Raw genomic sequence first — 21,187 nt, 5'->3', positions numbered from 1 at the left:
CTGATTAAAATATTGGTCAAAGACCTTAATAGATATACAGGTGGCAAGTAAGCATATGAAAAGTAGACCCATATCATACGTCATTAGGGAAATAAGATGACTACATTGAGACCACAATAGACAACAATGAGAATGACCACACACCTATGAAAATGGTCAATATCTGAAACACTGACATATGAAATACAAGCACAGCAAATAATGACAATGATATGGAGCAACAGGTACTCTCATGCATTACTGGTGGTAATACCCAATGATACGATCACTTTGGAAGGTATTTTGGTGGTTTCTTACAAAACTAAATGTACTGATACCATATGATCCATCAATCACAGTCCTTGGTATTTACCCTAGGGAATATAAAATACGTCCATGTAGAAACTTGCACATATTTGTTTATAGAAGCTTTATTCATAATTGGCAAAACTTGGAAGTAACCAAAATGCCCTTCAGCGCATGAATGGCTAAATAAACTAATAAACATCCAGACAATTAAATATTTTAAAGCACTAAAAACAGTTATCAAGCATGAGAAGATGTGAAAAATCTTAAACACATAATACAAAATGAAAGAAGCCAATCAGAAAAAGGTTATTTATTGTATAATTATAACCGTATGACATTCTGGAAAAGGCAAAACTATGCAGACAATAAAAAGATTAGTGGTTGCCAGAAGTTTGGGGTATGGGTAGAGAAATGAATAGGCAAACACAGAGGGGTTTTAGCTCTATAAAAATACTCTGTATGCTACTATAATGATGGACATTAATTATTAAAGATTTTTCCAAAAGTCAATGTCCTGAATGGATCCAAAACTTTTACCTTTCATGGGCATTTGACTTTGGGGAAGAGACACAAGTTGCACGGTGCCAGATCCAGTGAATAAGGTAGATGAGGACACACCATGATGTTTTTATTTGACAGAAATTGCCGTACCAGAAGTGATGTGTGACACGAAGCCTTTCCATTGTGATCAAAACATATGTGAATGCTGCTGTCAGTGACATCCAATGGAAAGGCAGGGATTGTCAATACAGGAAGCGGCGGGTCAAACCTTAGTAACCAGTGTGTGACAAGTTTCAACTTGTTCGGTGCAGTCAGACCTTGTTAGACTTCGTGTGATCATATAGTGTGGTCATATATAAATATATACACATATGTGTGTGTATATATATATATATATATATATATATATGTAATTATATATGGTACATGATGTATCTATACATATATTGTGACATTATATGCATATATGTGTATATATACGTATATACATATATATGTGTATATATATATGTATATATACACACACAGATATATATGTGTGTGTGTGTGTGTGTGTATATATATATATATATATATATATATATATATATATATATGCATATACATTTATATGAAAACACATACACTGGGGTTACCAAGGAAATACATACAAGTGGACACTTTGACCAACGTTGCTCAAGCGGTAGTTTGCCATAATCAGAAGTTTCTGGATGCTGATGGTAACCACTTTGAGTACCTCTTATTATTGCAGAAGTCAAACGTCATTTGTATTCATCTTTTTATCAGTATATATTGAGTATTACAATTTTAATAGTGTTTTTCTTTCTTAAAATGTGTATACTCTTTTTGGCACCCTCTTTGTGTGTGTGTGTGTGTGTGTGTGTGTGTATACTCAGATACATATAAGAGACATACATAAGATATATATCCTATATATATGACATATGTGTGTATATATACATATATGTATATATACATATATACATATATATACATATATATATACATATATATATATATATATATACACACACACATATGTATCTCACATATTCTTTATCCATTCCTTCATTCATTGATGGGCACTTAGATTATTTCCATATTTTGACTACTGTGAATAATGCTGCAATAAACATAGGAGTACAGACATCTTTTCCATGTCCTGTTTTTATTTTCTTTGTATATATACCTAGAAATGGGATTGCAGGATCATTTAGCATTTTATTGTTTTTGTTGTTGTTTTTGCCAATTTTAAATAGTTTTTATTTTTTTAAGATATCCCATTTTCTACTTTACAATACAATGCTTATCAAGTGCATCATTATTTTCTTTCCCTGTGCACATATTCCCTATTCAGGTATCAAGAATGTCTGATTATTTACTATACAACAGCTCAATTTTAAAAGTGCCATGGAATTTGCTACAAATTTGTGTCCTTCTGTATTCTGTGGGGAACAATGCTGTATTTATGCTCAAGTTTGGCTTAATCAACCTCTTCAATGGTGGGCCCAGAAGAAGCACCATGAGAAGTAGGGGGTCCACCATCAGGAGCCCCTGCATCCCTCCCGGCATGCCTCTCTCACTCTGGTACAGCTTGGTAATGATGGGGTTGCAGACTTTTTCCAGCTCTTTTTGCTGATGTTCAAATTCTTCCTTCTCTGCAGTCTGATTCTCATTAAGCCAGTTGATGATTTCCCTGAACTTGTCAGGAATCTTCTGTCTGTCCTCATCATTGATCTTGCCTTGAAGTTTTTCATCTTCAGTAGTTTTTTTCTTGTTGAAAGCACAGGATTCAAGTGAATTTTTGTCCCTCTGTTTCTCATCTCCAGTTTTGTACTTCTCAGCTTCCTGGACCATGCATTCAATGTCCTCCATGCTCTGACGACCCTTGTCATTAGTGATGGTGATCTTCTTCTCTTTTCCTGTACTCTTATCCACAGCAGAGACATTGAGGATGCCACTGGCATCAATATCAACAGTGACTTCAATCTGAGGAACTCCACGAGGTGCAGGAGGTATGCCTGCAAGTTCAAACTTTCCAAGCAAATTGTTATCCTTGTCCATGGCCTTCATAAACCAGAATGAGCACACCAGTTTTTTTGTCAGCATAGGTAGTGAAGGTCTGTGTCTGCTGGGTCGGGATGGTAGTATTGCGCTCGTTGAAGACAGTCATGACTCCACCATCATTTTCAATGCCAAGGGAAAGAGGAGTGACAGCCAACAGCAACAAATCTGGGATATTTTCATATTTGTCTCCAGATAGAATGGCTATCTGGAAGGCTGCACCTTAAGCAACAGCATCATCAGGGTTGATGCTCTTATTCAACTCTTTTCCATTGAAGAAGTCCATAGGAGTTTCTGAACCTTGGGGTTATGGGTAGAACCACCAACGAGGACAATATCATGGACCTGGGACTTGTAGAGCTTGGCATCCTGGAGGGCTTTCTCTACTGTGCCCAGGGTGCCATGGAAAAGGTCACCATTCAGTTCTTCAAATCAGACACGGGTGACAGTGATATAGATGTCGATTCCTTCATAGAGCAAATCAATCTCAGTACTGGCCTGGATGCTGGAAGAGAGTATGCTTAGCGCATTCACAAGCAGTACGGAGGTGACGGACAGCCCTCTTGTACTCGCTGATGTCCTTCTTATGCTTGCACTTGAACTCTGCAATAAAATGGTTGACCATTTGATTTTCAAAGTCTTTTCCACCTAAGTGGGGTCCCCAGATGTAGATTTGACCTGAGATTCCATCTCCAATTGAGAATTGACACATCTAAAGTGTCACCCCCAAGTCAAAGATCAGCACATTTCTTTCAGCTCCAACCTTTTTATTGAAGCCATTAAGCAACAGCAGCAGCAATTGACTCACTAATGATACAAAGTACACTGAGACCAGCAGTGGTTCTGGCATCTTTGGTAACCTAATGATGAAAGTCAAGGAATTAAGCAGGTACTGTGATGACAGCATTGAATAATAGTCTTCCCAAGGTAGGCTGCTGCAATTTCCTTCATCTTGGTCAAAACCATAGGTGACACTTTCTCTGGAGAGAAACTTTTTGTCTGTCTCTCGTATTCTACTTGGACCTTGGGCCTGCCAGTATCATTGACCACCATGAAGGGCCAATCACATCAGATTGAAGGGCTTCACATCAGATTGAACAACAGCATCATCAAATCTATGTCTGATCAGGCTTTTGGCATCAAAACCCATGTTGATTGGGTTCATTGCAACTTGATTCTTTGCAGTATCACCAATCAATCGTTCGATATCAATAAAGGCTATATAATGTGGGGTAGTTTGGTTTCCCTGATCATTGGCAATTATTTCTACTTTTCTGTGCTGGAAGACACCCACACAAGAGTAGGTGGGGCCAAGATCAATGCCAACTGCAGGTCCCTTACACATGGTTGCTTGAGTGTATGTGAGGATTTCAAAGAAGAGAGATCCTGACAGCTGCCCCTGCATTCAATGAGCTGGTAGTTCTGTTTTTAATTTCTTGAGGACCTTCCATACTTTTTTTCATAGTGGCTGTACCAATTTGCATACCCACCAACAGTGTACAATTTGCATTCCCACCAACAGTGTACAAGGGATCCTTTCCTCCACATGCTCATAAGTGCTTGTTATCTCTTGTATTTTTGATAATAACTATTCTAACAGGTGTGCAATAATATCACATTGTGGATTTGATTTGCATTTCCCTAATGATTAGTGATGTTAAGCATCCTTTAGAGTACCTTACGGGCATCTGTATGTCTTCTTTAGAAACATGTCTATTTAGTTCCTCTGCTTATGTGTGAATTGTAACTACGTCTCAATAGAATTGTTTTAAAATGAATGGAGTAAATTTATAGTATGCAAGAATGTGTATATGTAGGAATCTGTCCATCTGTATCTACCTATCATCTACGTCTTAATATTTCCATATATATATATTGCAGAATAAAATTTCGCTTTTGTTATTCTGTTTATATATATATATATATCTATCTATTGATCTATGCACCAAGCTATCTTCCTATCTCTTCTTATCTCTTTATTGTGTATTTAAAATTTTAGGTTTAAATGTTTTTCCAGGTCAAGTATTATAGCACCTTTTTTTTTTTTTTTTTTTTTTTTTTTAAGTTATGGAACATTTTCTTTTCCAGGTGATGGTGAGGGTGTGGGGAAAGGAACTGCTTGTGTTGGTGGACACTTAAATTGGTATAGTCACTATAAAAAACAGTATGAAGGTTCCTAAGGAAATTAAAAACAGAACTACCATATGATCCATTTTATTCATCAAAATTTGATCTTTTATTCACTAACCATTAAAATAGTCAGCACCATAGAAAACACAATATCAGTGAAATGTATTACTCAGTAAATAAATAAATCATTGTTATTGGCAATACTTAATGCAGTCTAATAATTGGGCATTGGGGGTAAAATGGGTTACAACAAATGAAATAAACTTAAAAAGTTATTGCATTTTTATGTGCTAAATCATTAAATATATTGTTATGTTTACTATCTGCTTATTTAATAACAATGAATTGTCATTATTTAGCCTTTGTTATAAGTGTTTTGGTGGTTCAGTTTAAAGTTACAGAAAAATTAACAACTTTTTGAACTCATAGATTGTGTGTGGGGCTGGGGGAGAGAGGAAAGAGGAGAGAGGGAGAGAGAGACTGGAAATTTTATGAACAATTTGAATAAAACTTCCAGTCTGGAAATAAACAGAATAACAAAAGTGAAATTTTACTTCTTAGTTACCCTTTCAATTTTTTTTTTAATGCTCAATATGTTGCTGATGAGTATCATCAAATAAAATTAATACCTATTATGTATAAGCATAGGTCTTTATGTTATAGTAGAGAGATACAGAGGTTCCTGGGGAAAATCCTATCACTGATGTGAACTTGGGGAGCTGACATTTATTATCATATGGGTAAAATGAGAACAGGTTTATACTATGAATATTTAGATTTTGTACATAAACACTTACTAAACTGCTTTCCAAAAATTAAACAATATCATCACAAGCATCATATAAATACATATGATGATTATACAGAGAATACATTTATACACACATATATTATATATTTGTACATACTTTCATAGGCAAATATCTCTACTGTACATAAGATATATGGCATATACTTTGGTATTATTTTAAAAATTATTAATAAATCTTTTTCCAATTTGAGAGTTGTATTTTTAGCTTTTACCATACACTGAGAGATTTTTAAAGTTGTTTCTAGTAATTTTGGAGATGTATAGGATTGGGTGTTGTGCAGTCGGACAAACTTTATTAAACCCTGATGCAGTATATATCTACTTTTACACAAAATTATACCAACCTATTTTTAATACACAACCATGGGTAAATATGATTATTTTTGAAAATTATATTATATGTCTGATTATGCTCTTGGCTTTTTCTTCAAGAAAATAAGCAGGCTGGGACTTCCTTATCTTCTTGGAATATATGTATTAAATATTCATCACTTAATATATTTCAGGTGGAATTATATTTTCATATATTCTTCATTTTATCTTTTGTCTCTCCATAGTTATTGAATTTTTTAATAATCCTTTTAAAAATCTGAGTAGGATAAAATATTTAATGACTAATGTATTTTATTCTGCAATCTGTATGTAAAACTTATAATATATATTTTATCATTGATTTCCTAAGCCTCATTGATTTCAGGAATGTTTTAATTGTCATGTCTTTTAGCTGATATTTATAATCAATCATAATTTATTTTTAAGTATCACTCATTTTCCTTCAAATGTGTGTATTATTGTAAGATAATTATGGTGAAAATTTAAGAATTTTTATCTCCCTTTCTATGCTTATTCTACTCAAATATTTAAAATAACTTTCTAAAAATTGTCTTTTAAGTTTTTTCACAATAATTTGATGATTTGGACAGAATGAAGCTATATTTTCAAGACAGCATGATAAAATTATAAGTCAATATATTTCTATATGCTTGCAAAAGTATTACTTTGTTTGTCTGAAGATAAAAACCAAATGTGCAAGTTAAAATACTTTTAAAACACTTAAATAAGTTATTTGGAAGCAAGTCACTAACTAGTAATTATTTCTCAGAAAGAGCTGGTGTAGTAAGTATAAAAATGTGTTATTTCCATTCTTGTGCAAATACAGTTTTCTGGTAATGTATGCATTCCCAGGAATCTGTGTATTTTTTTTTTCTGTAATACAAATATACTTTCTCTGAAAATACCTTACTTATTGCTCATTTTGCTTTCACTCCACATTATATCAAAATTCATTTTTTCTTCTTATTTATATTTCTGTCAAGAATACAAATAATTTATGTGTGTTTAGAAGAAGGTGGCAGCTTAAGATAGACATATGTAGTAAAGTACATTAAGTTTACCCATTAGTTTACTCAAAGAAGAAGTAGATTAAAAGAAGATTGAATAAAAGCCCTGAGGAACTGCAAATTTAACTCAAAAATAGAATCTGAGACTAGAAGTTGAAAGCTTTAGAGAAGCTTAATCAAAAAGAGATATCTTAAAGATGTTTGTTCAGAATACAGTATGGGAAAAAAACACACAAAAATACAAGACCATTTAGTGTTTTTATCCCTTGTCTACAATCATTAGTAAAAGTAGGCAAATGTACATGATTAATTTAACTACTAATAGAAACAGCCAGGTATTTTTGGAAATTGATGTTAAATATTGGGGAGTAACAATAAAGTATAAACATGTTTTATTAACAACAACAACAACAACAAAACTTGCTGGATGGACAGATAGGTTAAAAGTTTAGTTGTGAAATAATTTTGGTCTTCATTAGTCTGCATGAATATTTAAAATTAATGAAAACTGTCTATAATTTGAAAGTATCCTAAAAGAAATTATAAGGAAAATACAAGATTTTAACTCCCATTTATGTTTCTTGAACTCCTTGCCTTTTTAAAGGATAGATTAAATGTCCTACAATTATACTTTCACAAGGTAACCTACTTATAATTTTTTCTAGGTGGCAAATATCAGTAATATATTTTAAATAATGCATTTTTGAAATGTATAAAAGTAATTTTATAAACTCCGTATTGGGGATTCTCTTGATTTCTTCAAGAGAAGATGATATAATTAAATGAGTAGCCATAAGTATAATTAACAGTTAATTTATTTAGATACAGGTATTTAGAAATATTGTTACTGGAGAAGATCAATCAGTTTGGTTTGGTCAGAGAATCAGAGCCAATATCTGAGTGATATTGAATAAGTCACAGGTATCACATCTTACACAATTGTGGGTGCAAGTGGAATATTCTTTTCAGGTCAGCAATTCTGGCAGCTGGGCAGAAATAATTGACATAAAAAGGGAGAGAGTAAGAAAAAAACTGAAACTTACAAAGACCATCGGGACTCTGCAAGGTTAAATGGGAACACAATTTTCAGGTTATAGTGGGTGCTGCTTCTCACTCTTCCTTCCAAATCTCACTTAAATGTCTTTTGTACCAAACTCCAACCTAGAATCAACCACAGAGCTAATCCTGGAAAAGAGAATCCAGCCTAGCTATATTGATTCAACACAAAACCACAAACGTGTTTTTGACAAACTTTGTATTACAGCATTGGTGACTACATTCCCTATGCTCTATTTTACTTCCCTGTGACTATTTTTATAATTGGCAATTTGTACTTTTTAATCCTTTAACATTTTTTCACGTATCCTTGAAACCTCTCTTCCCACTGGCAGCCATCAATTTGATATCAGTATCTATGTTTGTTTCTCGATTTAATTTGTTATTTTCAGATTACACATATAAGTGAAATAATATGGCATTTGTCTTCCTCTGTCTGACTAATTTTACTTAGCGTAATACCTAATAGGTCCACTCATGTTGTCATAAATGACAATATTTTATTGTTTTATATGGCTGAGTACCATTCCACTGTACATGTGTACCACATCTTCTCTTTATCCATGAACAGAAAGAGAAATTAAGAAAACAATCCCATTTATAATTTCATCAAAAAGAATAAAATACCTAGGTATAAATTTAACCAAGGAGATAAAAGATCTGTACTCAGAAAACTACAGAACATTGATGAAAGAAATTGAAGAAGACAGAAATAAATGGAAGGATACACTGTGCTCATGTATAGGAAGTATTAACACCATTAAAATGTCCATACTGACCAAAGCAATCTACAGATTCAATGCAATCCCTATCAAAATACCAATGATATTTTTCAGAGAGCTAGATAGAATAAAAATCCTAAAATTTATATGGAACCACTAAAGACTCCAAATAGTCAAGACGATCTTTAGAAAGAAGAACAAAGTTGGAGGTATTATGTTACCTAATATCAAAACTATACTATATAGCTATTGCAATCAAAAGAGCACGGTACTCGCATAAAAACAGAGATTAATGGAACAGAATAGAGAGCCAAGAAATAAACTCAAACCTCTGTGGTCAATTAATCTATGACAAAGGAGGTAAATATATACGATGGGGTAAACACAGTTTTTTCAATAAAGGATGCTGGAAAAACTGGACAGATGCAAAAAACACACACACACAAAACTGGATCATGTTTTTATACCATATACAAGAATAAACTTAAAATAGATATAATTCAAATGTAATACCTAAAAACATAAAACTCCTAGAAGAAAACATAGGCAGCAAACTCTTTGACATTGCTTTTAGTAATATTTGTTTGGATATGTCTCCTAGGGCCTGGGAAACAAAATTAAAAAAGAACAAATTAGAGTACATCGAACTAAAGAGTTTTTGCACAGCAAAACAAACCATCAACAAAACTAAAGGACAGCCTACCTCATGGGAGAATATATTTCTCAATGATAGATCAGAGCAGAGGTTAATATCCAAGATAAATAAGGAACTCATAAAACTTAACACTAAACAATATCATTAAAAAACGGGCAGAAGACCTGAATAGACATTTCTCCAAAGAAGACATACAGATAGCCAACAGACATATGAAAAGATGCTTAACATCAATAATCATCAGTAGAATGCAAATGAAAACCACAATGAGATATCAGATCACACCTGTCAGAGTGTGTATCATAAATAAATCAAAAAACAAATGTTGGCGAGGATGTGGAAAAATGGGAACCGTCATGCACTGTTGGTGGGATTGCAGATTGGTGCAGCCATCACGGAAAACAGCACAGAAGATCCTCAAAAAGTTAAAAACAGAACTACCTTATGACTCAGCATTTCTACTTCTGGGTATTTATACGACAGAATTAAAAAAAAAACTAATTTGAAAAGAGGTACCCCTGAACTCACTTCAGCAACAGTTACAACAGCCAAGAAATGGAAGCAACCTAAGAAACATGTTCACTAAAGAGGAAAATAGTTTGGCATGCCTCAGAAATATTTCCATGATAGTTACTTTTATGTCAACATGGTGAGGCTGTGGTGGCCAGTTGTTTGATCAAACACCACTCCAGAGGTTTCTGTGAAGGTATTTTTCAGATGTGATTGAAATTCAAATCAGTATACTTTGAGTGAAACAGATTGTACTCCATATTATGGATAGGCCTCATCCCAAAATAGACCTGAATTTTTAGCCTGTTGGCCCCTAGAAATTCCAACTTTCCAATTCCCACAATAGCTTGAACCATTTCCTTAAAATAAACCTGTCTCTGTCTCTGTCTCTGTCTCTGTCTCTGTCTCTCTCTCTCTCTCTCTCTTTCGATAGATAGATAGATAGATAGATAGATAGATAGATAGATAGATAGATAGATATAGATAGAGAGATAGAGAGATAGAGAGATAGATAGATAGATAGATAGATACAGATATATATACATAGATACATATATACATATAAATATATAAATGTATACACATATACATATATATGTATATAGATGTTAGATAGATAGATAGATAGATAGATAGATAGATGATAGATAGATAGATAGATGATATAGATATAGGTATAGATGACATATGCAGAGATAGATGAGAGAAAGATGATAGATAGATAGGTAGACAGATATCTGTTTTGTGAAGAATACTAATACATTTTCTCACTTTTATGCTATTAATATTTAATGAATAGAGCCAATGAAATTTTATGTTGAATAAGTATAATTCAGATTTTATTTAGCACTTTCTGATCTCTAAAAAAACCAACCTACAAATCAAATCCTGGCTTGTAGAATTTTATAGTTTCTATAGCGTAAATAGTACTACCACAATGGCAAATGTGATGCTTCCAAATGTGATTGTATTCATAGCAGAATTGGGAAGAGATGCATCATAATGTACTTTAATGTATTATCTCCACCATACAGATATGATAGATGTAACTGACCTCAAATGCATAAAAATAGTGGTAACAGTGAATATGTGGTAATGAAATGTAGTAAATTACTTAGGAAGTGATACTTGCTTATTTATTGCATGTTCTTTTAACATAATTTATAAATTGCACATTCTTATAATTTAATTTGCATAATGGTTCTAGCTAAGAACTACAGAGAGTATCAAAGAAAGTATACACATTTTGAGGAAGGAAAAACAGTATTAAAATTGTAATACTCAATATATACCGATAACAAAAGATGAATACAAGGCATGTTTGACTTCTGCAATTACAAGAGGTGCTCAAAGTGTCCAGACACTTCTGATTACAGCAAAATTCTGCTTGAGTGAAGTTGACCAAAGTGTCCACTTGTATACATTTTTATGGCGCCCCTGGTCATAAAATTTGAGGAAATGTAACAATCCTCTCTCATTATGTAACAATCCGCCATTATGCTCCATTCCAGAAGACCACTGGGGCTGACTCTCAATAATTGCAATGTGGCCTATTTTCCCAAGAGAGTATAAGCTCACTGGTTCCTGAAGCTTTCCTGTTGTCACTTAGACTAATATTTAGAGAGCAAATCTCTGAAGAAACAAGAAAGAAAGGGAACGAAAGGAGAAGCAAAGAAATGAAAGAACAGAAGAGATGGAAAGGGAAGGGAAAGGCAGGAAAATAAAAAAAATAAATAAAATAAATCTCAAACAGAGTATACTTCCAGAATTCTCCCAACACAAATATACAACAAAACCATGTCCATAGTCCATTTAGTAAACACTTATCATCCAGGGTAAGTTACCACATTATCATTAGAATTATAGTGATATAACCTGAAGCTGAAAATAATGATAGCTAGATTAATCAATGTGAAATTTATACTAAGCATCTTGAGGGCTCAGAGATTATAGCTTTTTAAATTATAATAAAATATTCTTCATTGTTTTCAATGTCCTAAAGGGCAGCTTAAAATACATTATAACCACTGAGATACATATACACATATATGCACATATATCATATAAGTCATATAAATTCATGTGTATATACATATTTCAAAACTTATCTGTGTTATTCTTGTACCTGGTACATGAAGAGAAGAGAATATGTATAGAGATTCTGTTATTTGCATTCTAAAATTTAATTTAATTTTAATTTGTTTCTCTCTGTAGCTATAAAATATAATCCATCTGAGCAAATTATTATTGTGTGATAGTTATCCTTTTCCTGCTTCCTGTATAAAAAGTCTAATTTTTAGGTCAATTTTACTAAAGATTATTCATTTTACTGTTAATATTTGTTTCTCTTGCTATGTCTTTTACTTCACTCTTTTCTCCCCTTTGTTAGTGAATAATTGATGTGTCAAAGTAACAAATGATTTAATATAATGTGAAATAAAAGACCAAAATGAAGTAATTACCATAACTATAATTTTCAGTTACTTTTAGTTTCATATATCTGTGCATTAAAAAAATTGCATTTAAACCTTTTAGTCTTAATTTAAAAGGAAATATAAATAAATGGAGATATAAAACTGTTCACTGTTGATGTAAAAAAATTAAATGCTAGTATTATGTAAGAAAGGAGATTTCAGTAATATAATTTCAGAGAAAAAAAAAAAAAAAAAAAAACTGTGAAGAAGCCCACTACCATGTTTCCCTGAAAAATAAGACCAGGCCTTATATTAATTTTTGCTCCAAAAGACACATTAGGGCTTATGCTCAGGGGATGCCATCCTGAAAAATCATGCTAGGGCTTATTTTCTGTTTAGGTCTTATTTTCGGGGAAACATGGTATATATGGTTAAAAGCTGAGATGTTCTCAGTCAAGCAGAGTTTGGTGGTCTGAAATTAGGCCATTTCTTTTCCCGGCTTCCTTTGAAACCTCTATTTCTTTGTGAGTCAACTCCATGATACCTCTAGAGCGCCATGTTGCACAGAGTGGAGACCATTATTCTAAGAGTGTGTTAATTCCAACTATATGAAGGTCCGGCAATTAAGTTTACAAACTCATCCTAGAAAAAGTGCTACAGACCTCATTGCTGAATATCACTGCAGTCACCTTCGAAGTACTCCCCTTGGGAATCTATACACCAACACCAGGGCCTAGTCCACTCTTCAAAGCAATTTTGGAACTCTTTTTCTGGAATGGCCGTCAGAGCTGTCATTGTAAAACCCTTGATGTCATCAAACTACCTTCTTTCAGTATTTCCTTTGTCTTTGGGTAAAGAAAGAAGTCATGGGAGGGCCAGATCATGTGAGTAGGGAGGGTGTTCCAATACAGTTATTTGTTTACTGGCTAAAAACTCCCTCACAGACAGTGCTTTGGGAGCTGGTACATTGTTGTGATGCAAGAGCCATGAATTTCTGGCAAAAAGTTCAGGTTGTTTTCTCTAACTATTTCATGCAGCCTTTTCAGCACTTACAAACAGTAAACTTGGTTACCTGTTTGTCCATTTGGTACAAATTCATATTGAATAATCCCTCTGATATAAAAAATGTTAGCAACATTGTTGCAACAAGTTTGTTAACTTAATTGTCCGACCTTATATATTAACATTAATTCATGTATCACATTAAATAATTAACTTCCTTAAAATAAAACAAAGGAGGTGTTAAATATCTGGCTCCTGTAATATATATCTTCTTAGATATAACGCTTTTAATTGTTTTGAAAGCATTTTTCTCATAATTAAAGGATGATCCACCCACATACATATACATACACACAAGAGAATGATTGAAAATATTTTCTATAACTTTTAAATTATTAAGTGAAAGACAAAGATAATTATGCAAATAAAGATATAACTTCAAATGGTTACAGTAAAATATTTCATATTTTGAATTAAAAATATCTGCAATGTAGTCAACTGTTATATAAATTGACTTAGAACGCTCTGAAAGGGGATTTGCAGAGTCAAAATTGTAGAAGAAATTTTAAGGCAGCCTGAACATTGGTATTAACTGCATCAAATATAATTTGAACTTTTGATTGCATCAAATATTATGTAAGTAAAGTCAGAGAAAAATAGAATTTTACATAGTAGAAACAAATAGACGCAGTTGCTCTCACCAAGATAGTATTTCTCAATGACTGATGGAAGATCTTAGTCTTTTTTAAAGTTGTGTTACTATTTTTATTTTTGCAATGTTTCAGAGAAATCCATGTAAATAAAGTATAGCAAATTATGCAGATTAGCTTCTAAATAAAAGGAAAGTTCTTCTGTCTCTTCTCCTTTATCCTTCAATCCTACTCTACTAGATACCCTCTTCTACTACCACTGGTTGTAATTCTTCTTGTGGATAGCTCTATAATTCTAACATTCTTTTTTGATATTATAATTGATTTGTCAAAATTAAACCGTATATTTATTACTCTGCCACCTGGAACCTAATGTCTTATAATTTTTAACACTATTTCTTTGAAATTTTGATCATCTAGTGACTATATTTATAAATTCAACTACATATTTAACATATTTTTATATTCCATTGGATTTTTCACAGGTCTCAGTACTCCCCAGATTAAGATACATTTGTCTCAATACCAGCCTCTAGTGTTTTCATCCCACTTCCCTATTCTAATTGTGACTAAGGACATTTATATTTATATTGTCACTGTCTTGAACATGTGCATTGCTATCATAAATGCATTATGAAGTTACCCTGTGCTTTGGTCATAAAAGTTAAACATTTACGATACAATTATTATACAACTGTAGCTTATTTTGGGCTACAAGTGTGTTATAATTACACTATTTTTAATGGATCTAATGCCATGTGCTTTAGGCAGACAAACGAGAGTATTTCACATATGTCTTCATACTAAAATTTTCTATCCTTTGTTTAAACCTGCCAGTCACAATTAATTTGCTTCATATTTATTTAATATGAGTGGGTTTTGGTGATAGGGTTCTGTACTCACTTTTTCTAGAATTTCTCTGTACCCTTATTTCCTCTTTAAAACGCTTCCCCTTATAATAGCCCCAAATTTTTGTATTCTATCAATCATAATATTTTTCACTTTTTTTTTTTTTCCCTAAACACCTCCATTCTGGAGCACTCTATTCTGTTCCAACAGGGAATAGGTTCCTTAATAGTTTCCTACACAGCTGTCTTCTTGTTGATCACTTTTGTTTCATTGGTTTTAAAGTACTATTAGTTGGATATTACACTCTCTTTTTTCTTAGATCATTCCCATGTTGTTCTTAAACTCTCACATAAATTCCTGAAAATGAGTCCAAGAGGAGTAAATGTGTTGTGTGTTTACTTGCCTAAAGATGCCTTTAGCACTCTAGATTGACTATATTGATTGGTTGCTCAGATGTGTCTTATATGCTTAAAAAAAATGCATTCAAATCTTTAAAAATAATGTATTATTATTTTCTACATATATTATTGACAATGCAAAATATGATCTTACTCTGGCTTGTTGTGTGTTACACATTACTTTTTGTTCCTTTTATCTTTTGTTTGTCTTTGAAATTATAAAATAAAATTGATCTGTCTAAAGTTGAGTCATTTTAGGCATTGTCTTTGTTTTCTCAGTCTGAAGTTCCATGATATTATTATCTCTGGTGAATTCCCTTCTGTTATTGGTTCATATTTAGCCAATTTTTCTCTCCCACATTTCCATTATGATGTTGGACCTCTTAAAATTTCTCCATATATCTCAAATATTTCTCATATTCTAAATTTCTTTCTCAGTTTTTTTTTTTTTTCCTTTTTTTTGTGTGTGTAGTTTTTCACTATAGACTGCTCTTTATTCTAGTTCTTCTTTCAATTTTATTTTGGGGGAAAACAATTATATTTTATTTTTGCAGTACATATTTATGTTATTTATGAATGCAATATCTTCTTGGCATTCCCTGAATATCTTCATTCAGGTTTTTATAATTTTGTAGTCTTTAAGCTTTTCAATGTTTCTCAATTGCCTATACTCTGGCCAGTTTACTGTTATTGTCTTTCATTTTAGCCTTTCTCTTTTATGTTTCTTTTTTCTTGATTGCCTGATCATGTTAAAGTCTCAAGGAATTGAAATCTGTGCAATTTTACACTGCCATATATTCAAAGTAATAGCTTTAGACTTTCTAGATATTTGTTCAATTTATTAAGGGTTTATGCTACCTGCTTGAATAGGTGAAAGAAATTCCAAAATAGTATAGTTGTATATTTTTAGGCCACTGATTAATCTGTTGTTTGATGTTCTTGTCCTAGTCATCCACATTTCCCTATATGGCTTCTCTGAACTCAGCATATCTCTTTTTTACTATCATACGGATTAGCTATCATTCCCTCATAAGGGAGGGTTGTTATTATGAAAAAATTCAAGGCTGCAATTTTTCCACTGTCATAATCCCCAAGGGCAATCCTATTAAATAGTTGAAACTTCTAAGACAACTAATAGACACTAAGCACTAAAGATAAGACACTAATTTTGTAATTTTATAACCATGCTTCATATGTAAAACAAGACCTTTAAATATCTACAAATTTCAGGATAAAATATTAGTGGTGTGTGTGTGTGTGTGTGTGTGTCTGTGTGTGCACTTTTGATATTTCTGAAACTTCAATAAGTACAAGGAATAACTGTAACATTTTACCCAATTCTAGTCAGAGACTGCTGAGACATATGTGTATTCTAAATATATCTCTCTACTTAAAACAAATCATCTCTGTAAATCACCTTTAAATTAACTTGCATTACATAATTAGTATTTGACGCCGAGAAGATGCCAAAAAAATAAGTTTATTTCATTAATGGAAGAAATTAAATATACTTTGTTACATGGTCACATCCACACACAGTACAAGAGAGTAGCTTCAGGGAGGAGGAAAGCAAATTGTTCTTCATTGACCCAAACTTGATCTTTTGTGAGCACTCTCACTGTGGTTTTCAAGAGTGAATTGTTACCTTCCAGAACATTATCTTTCAAAATATTTCAACTGTTTGTTTTCTTCAGAAAAATGTATGACCCAACTGACAATAATAAAATAAAATCTGTAAAATGATCAGTGCTTATTTGATCTAAGTAAAGATTATACTAGCTGACTGGGTTCACTGGGAGATGCAATTTATCACTCATCTTGAAAGGTTAGAAACCGGCAACCATATATAAATGTGAACGAAGGAATATTTGGTTGGAAATTCATAACAAAATTCAACTCTTTGCACTTGCTCTGAAAGAAGAATGATGTTGCACATTTAAATGTCAGCAGAGTTAAAATCATTCTCCGACTACACATAAGCGATTTGAATATTTTTGTCTCCTTATATCACAAAGGAAAGTCAAAATAATGTGCTGAATAAGAAAATGGTTTTAATTGTAAATTCTGAATATTGGAATTAAATTGTTAGCAGTAGTGTGCTGATAAAGGTCTAAAAACAGGCTCTTCCTTATAGGGATAAAGAAGCCTTGATTGAAGTGTTTGTCAACTTTGGGAAAATCCTCCATGGCTAATTTAAATCTGCCTACATGACCCGACTCAATGCAAATGAAAAAGAGATGCTGCTAAGAGGCTCTCTGAGTCACTAAAAGCCGTCTCACACACCAATGCTGGAAGGTCTTTATGGTGAAATGGAAAATTGCTTAAGATTATGTTGATAAATCTATTTTGCATGTAAATAATTATGTTATGTTATAGATTAATATGTAATGCTTTTAAAAACAAGATTGATACCGCTTAATCATTACTTATTTCTATGGGCAGCTTGCTTCATAACCACAACATGATTAAAATGCAGGATTTATAAGTATACTACACTTTTGTTCAAATAAAATATAAGGCTCTCCTTCCTTAATGTTTATTACAGATCTAGGAATGTGATTAGGGGTCAACACTACATTCTGCTGCAATTTCGTGAAATAAATGAATGATTTGAATTCTACCTCTGGAGGACACTTTAAAATATTTATTTAAGTGAAGTATGCTGAGGACTTTATCTTCTCAAAATTTTGCCTTATTTTATAAAGAATCCTGTTTACTTATTACCAACATATATATATATATATATATATATATATATATATATATATATATATATATAATTTAGGATCATTATAGGTGTTTTTGCTATGGAATGTACTTCGGTAGTAAAATGAAAATAACTGTCTTTAAGTGGGGGTAGAGGAGTAAGACGAGACTAGAGTATCGTCCCTATTTCTACCTCTTATCTCTTTAGAATTCTAGTGCTTTTTGTTTGTTTTGTTTTGGAGTGAGTGAGTGTGTGTGTGTGTGTGTCATGTTCAAGTTTATTTTAGTACGGTGCAGAAATAATTGTGGTTTAAAAGGTTAAAAAATAATTGCAAAAATCACAATTACTTTTTCACCAACCTAATGAAAGTTTACTTTAGAGCTACGTGGAGAATTCCAGTAATTTACCAAATATATGATTCTGATGTTTGATCTATCATCTATCTATCCATTGATACTCAGATGTAAGTTATTGAATATCTGTGTGAAAATTGTCAATACTGTGCAATGATCCGAGACAAATTGTGTATATGGTATCCACTGTTTCCTAACACATTTATTGGCTCAGATGCATTTTTTTCCCAAACATGTCACTTAAAAATATCTTTCACCCAAGACATTTGTTTGACCCAAGGTCACATTACACAGTATTTCATCATTCAGCAGACAAGATGAGCACAGTAAAATTTACCCTGGTGGCCAACCAAAAAAGAAGCACTCTGTGCCACCAAAGTTAGATTATAAATGCATGCAAAATCTGAGCACTCAGCCTGAAAACATAGTGATAATAATCTAAAAGATCAATAGCACTGTAAAATAAAACCCTGTCTTAATTAATAAGTTGCTATGTTAGAGAAAACTCATAAGCTCATAGACTTTTTTAGTTAGAAATCTATTACTTTTATTATCAAACAACTATAACCATTCTAAAAGTTTCAACCTATGCTTCATTTTTATCTGTTCACATTTTGCTTGAAAGAAAAAAATTCCAAGTTTATGCATAGGTGGCATTGCTACAAATCAAAAGAGCAAAATCCACAGCACAATAATCACACACAAAGATAATAAACGTAGAGTGACCGATAAATACATCATGAAATAACATGCAGAAGTGAGGTTATGTAGCATGTAAAGGCAATAAAAAGTCATGAGTATACTTGGGTTTCAAACCACCCCAAGTTATTTTAAAGAAATTTGTAAAAGGGAACATTTCAGTATACCATAAATTATTTATGAGATGCAAATTGAGTCTTTCATGGAACACTTCATGAGTACACAGTGTTTTATACCTTTCTGGAATAAACAATACACAGGAGCCCTCTCATAGAAAGTGGGCTCCTTCTTTACTTGTATTTTGTGTATGCTTTACCTAACTCTGACATCTAAATGTCATATCGTAGCCAGTAACATTCTGTGTAATCTGACCATTCCTGGTATACTGTAGATCTGTAACTGAGCACACAACAACAAAGATTATGCCCTTCAAATAAAGATATCATTATATACAGAGGGTGCCAAAAATGCATACACATTTTACAAAAGGAAAAACTGCATTAAAATTGTAATAATATATACCGATAAGAAAAGATGAATACAAGTTATGTGTATACATTGTTTTGGCATCCCCAGAAGTAGGTTAATACCTATATGTGTGCCTTAGTGATCATTAATATTGTATACACAGACAACCAACCTTGGCATATGTGTAGACTCAGAGCATCAGATCACAGCCTTGTTTGCACACAGGAGGTGAAAAACAAGTGGGTGAAATAGAACTGAACTCCAGTCCAGTGAACTCCAATTCAAGAGACACAGGGTTTTTGTGGTGAGGATCATGTATCTCCATTAAAAGTGGACAGAGAGCTTGGAGAGAAAATGAATTACTGACAACAAACTAACCAAGTGCCACTGTAAATCATTCCAAGTGCAGTCTTGCTCGTATTTTCTACAGCATAATTTACCTTACTTGGTGCTGGTTTGTCCTACCTCCGCACTCTGGCTTAGCAAAGCATTGACTCTGCCTTGCCAGTAGATTCCAGACTCCAACTTCTAGCTCTCCTAGGTAAGCTTCAGTTCCATCACACTCCTAGCAAAAACTTGCTCAGGCACCATCCACAGGGTCTGAGACTACCTCCACTCCTGTTTGTTCCATAACCCTCCACAAATCAGTTTCCCTCTTCTACACGCCTCCATTCCTTAACCTTATTGTCTTCTTTCCATGGCCCCATACCAAGGCAACTGCTTTGTGGAGTTCTCCAGTTGGGTTACCTCAGTGATGAAATTTTAATAGCACAAATCTCCAACACCTATATAATTAAATCTTGATATTGAATCCCCATTCTTGAAAGACATACGTGTGTGTGTGTGTGTGTGTGTGTGTGTGTATACATACAAATTAAATACACTCTTGATTGCCCTATAAACTTCACACCTTCTGAAGGACACTGTGTGCCTTTTACTATCACTTCTCCTAAAGTAGTCTACTAAGAATTTTTCCTTGTAATTTTGATTCAAATTGTTTTAAATCTATGAATAATTTTTCAACAGCTAAGATTTATTCCAAATTTGGGTCAGTTCCTTATAACTTATTTGAACTAATTTTTTTTTGTGACAAATATTCAAGACTTCATCTTTGATATGAAAAATTAAAAATATCCTATGAACACACACCCATTCTAATTTATTTCAAAATATATAGCTTAACTCACTGAAATTTCCAAGGATTGAATGAATGTTAGATATGTAGTTAATTGATCTGCATGATTTTTATTTTTAGATATAATTTTTAACATTTTGATAAAACATATGGAATTATCTTAGCTCACATGACTAAGTGATTGTTACAAGTTTATAAATGGGAAAGAAAACAAAAAACAAACACAAAAACAACTTATTTCCCAAAGCCAGTCATATCAGCTAGTTTATTTTAACATCTGTTTAAAAAAACTTATAAAATAAAATGTCATTAGAAATTATTACATTTTAATATATTTGATTTTAGAATTCTAATGAGACAGTCTAGAAAATACATACTTTTGTGCTTTTTATTTATTTTTAATGGAATTAAGAGTGTATTTTTCCCTATATCATG

At 32.6% G+C, this 21,187-nt stretch overlaps 1 pseudogene; it reads right to left on the bottom strand.

Annotated features, from left to right (window-relative positions):
- Positions 1-2,272: 2,272 nt before the first annotated feature.
- Positions 2,273-4,198, bottom strand: LOC109456633 (heat shock cognate 71 kDa protein-like; annotated as a pseudogene).
- Positions 4,199-21,187: the final 16,989 nt, after the last annotated feature.

Source organism: Rhinolophus sinicus, chromosome 3, assembly GCF_057876585.1.
Source record: "Rhinolophus sinicus isolate RSI-liver-muscle chromosome 3, RSI-T2T, whole genome shotgun sequence".
In the NCBI taxonomy this organism is placed as follows: domain Eukaryota; kingdom Metazoa; phylum Chordata; class Mammalia; order Chiroptera; family Rhinolophidae; genus Rhinolophus; species Rhinolophus sinicus.
Note: the sequence above shows the minus strand (reverse complement) of the source record. Positions and strands in the feature narration are given on the sequence as shown.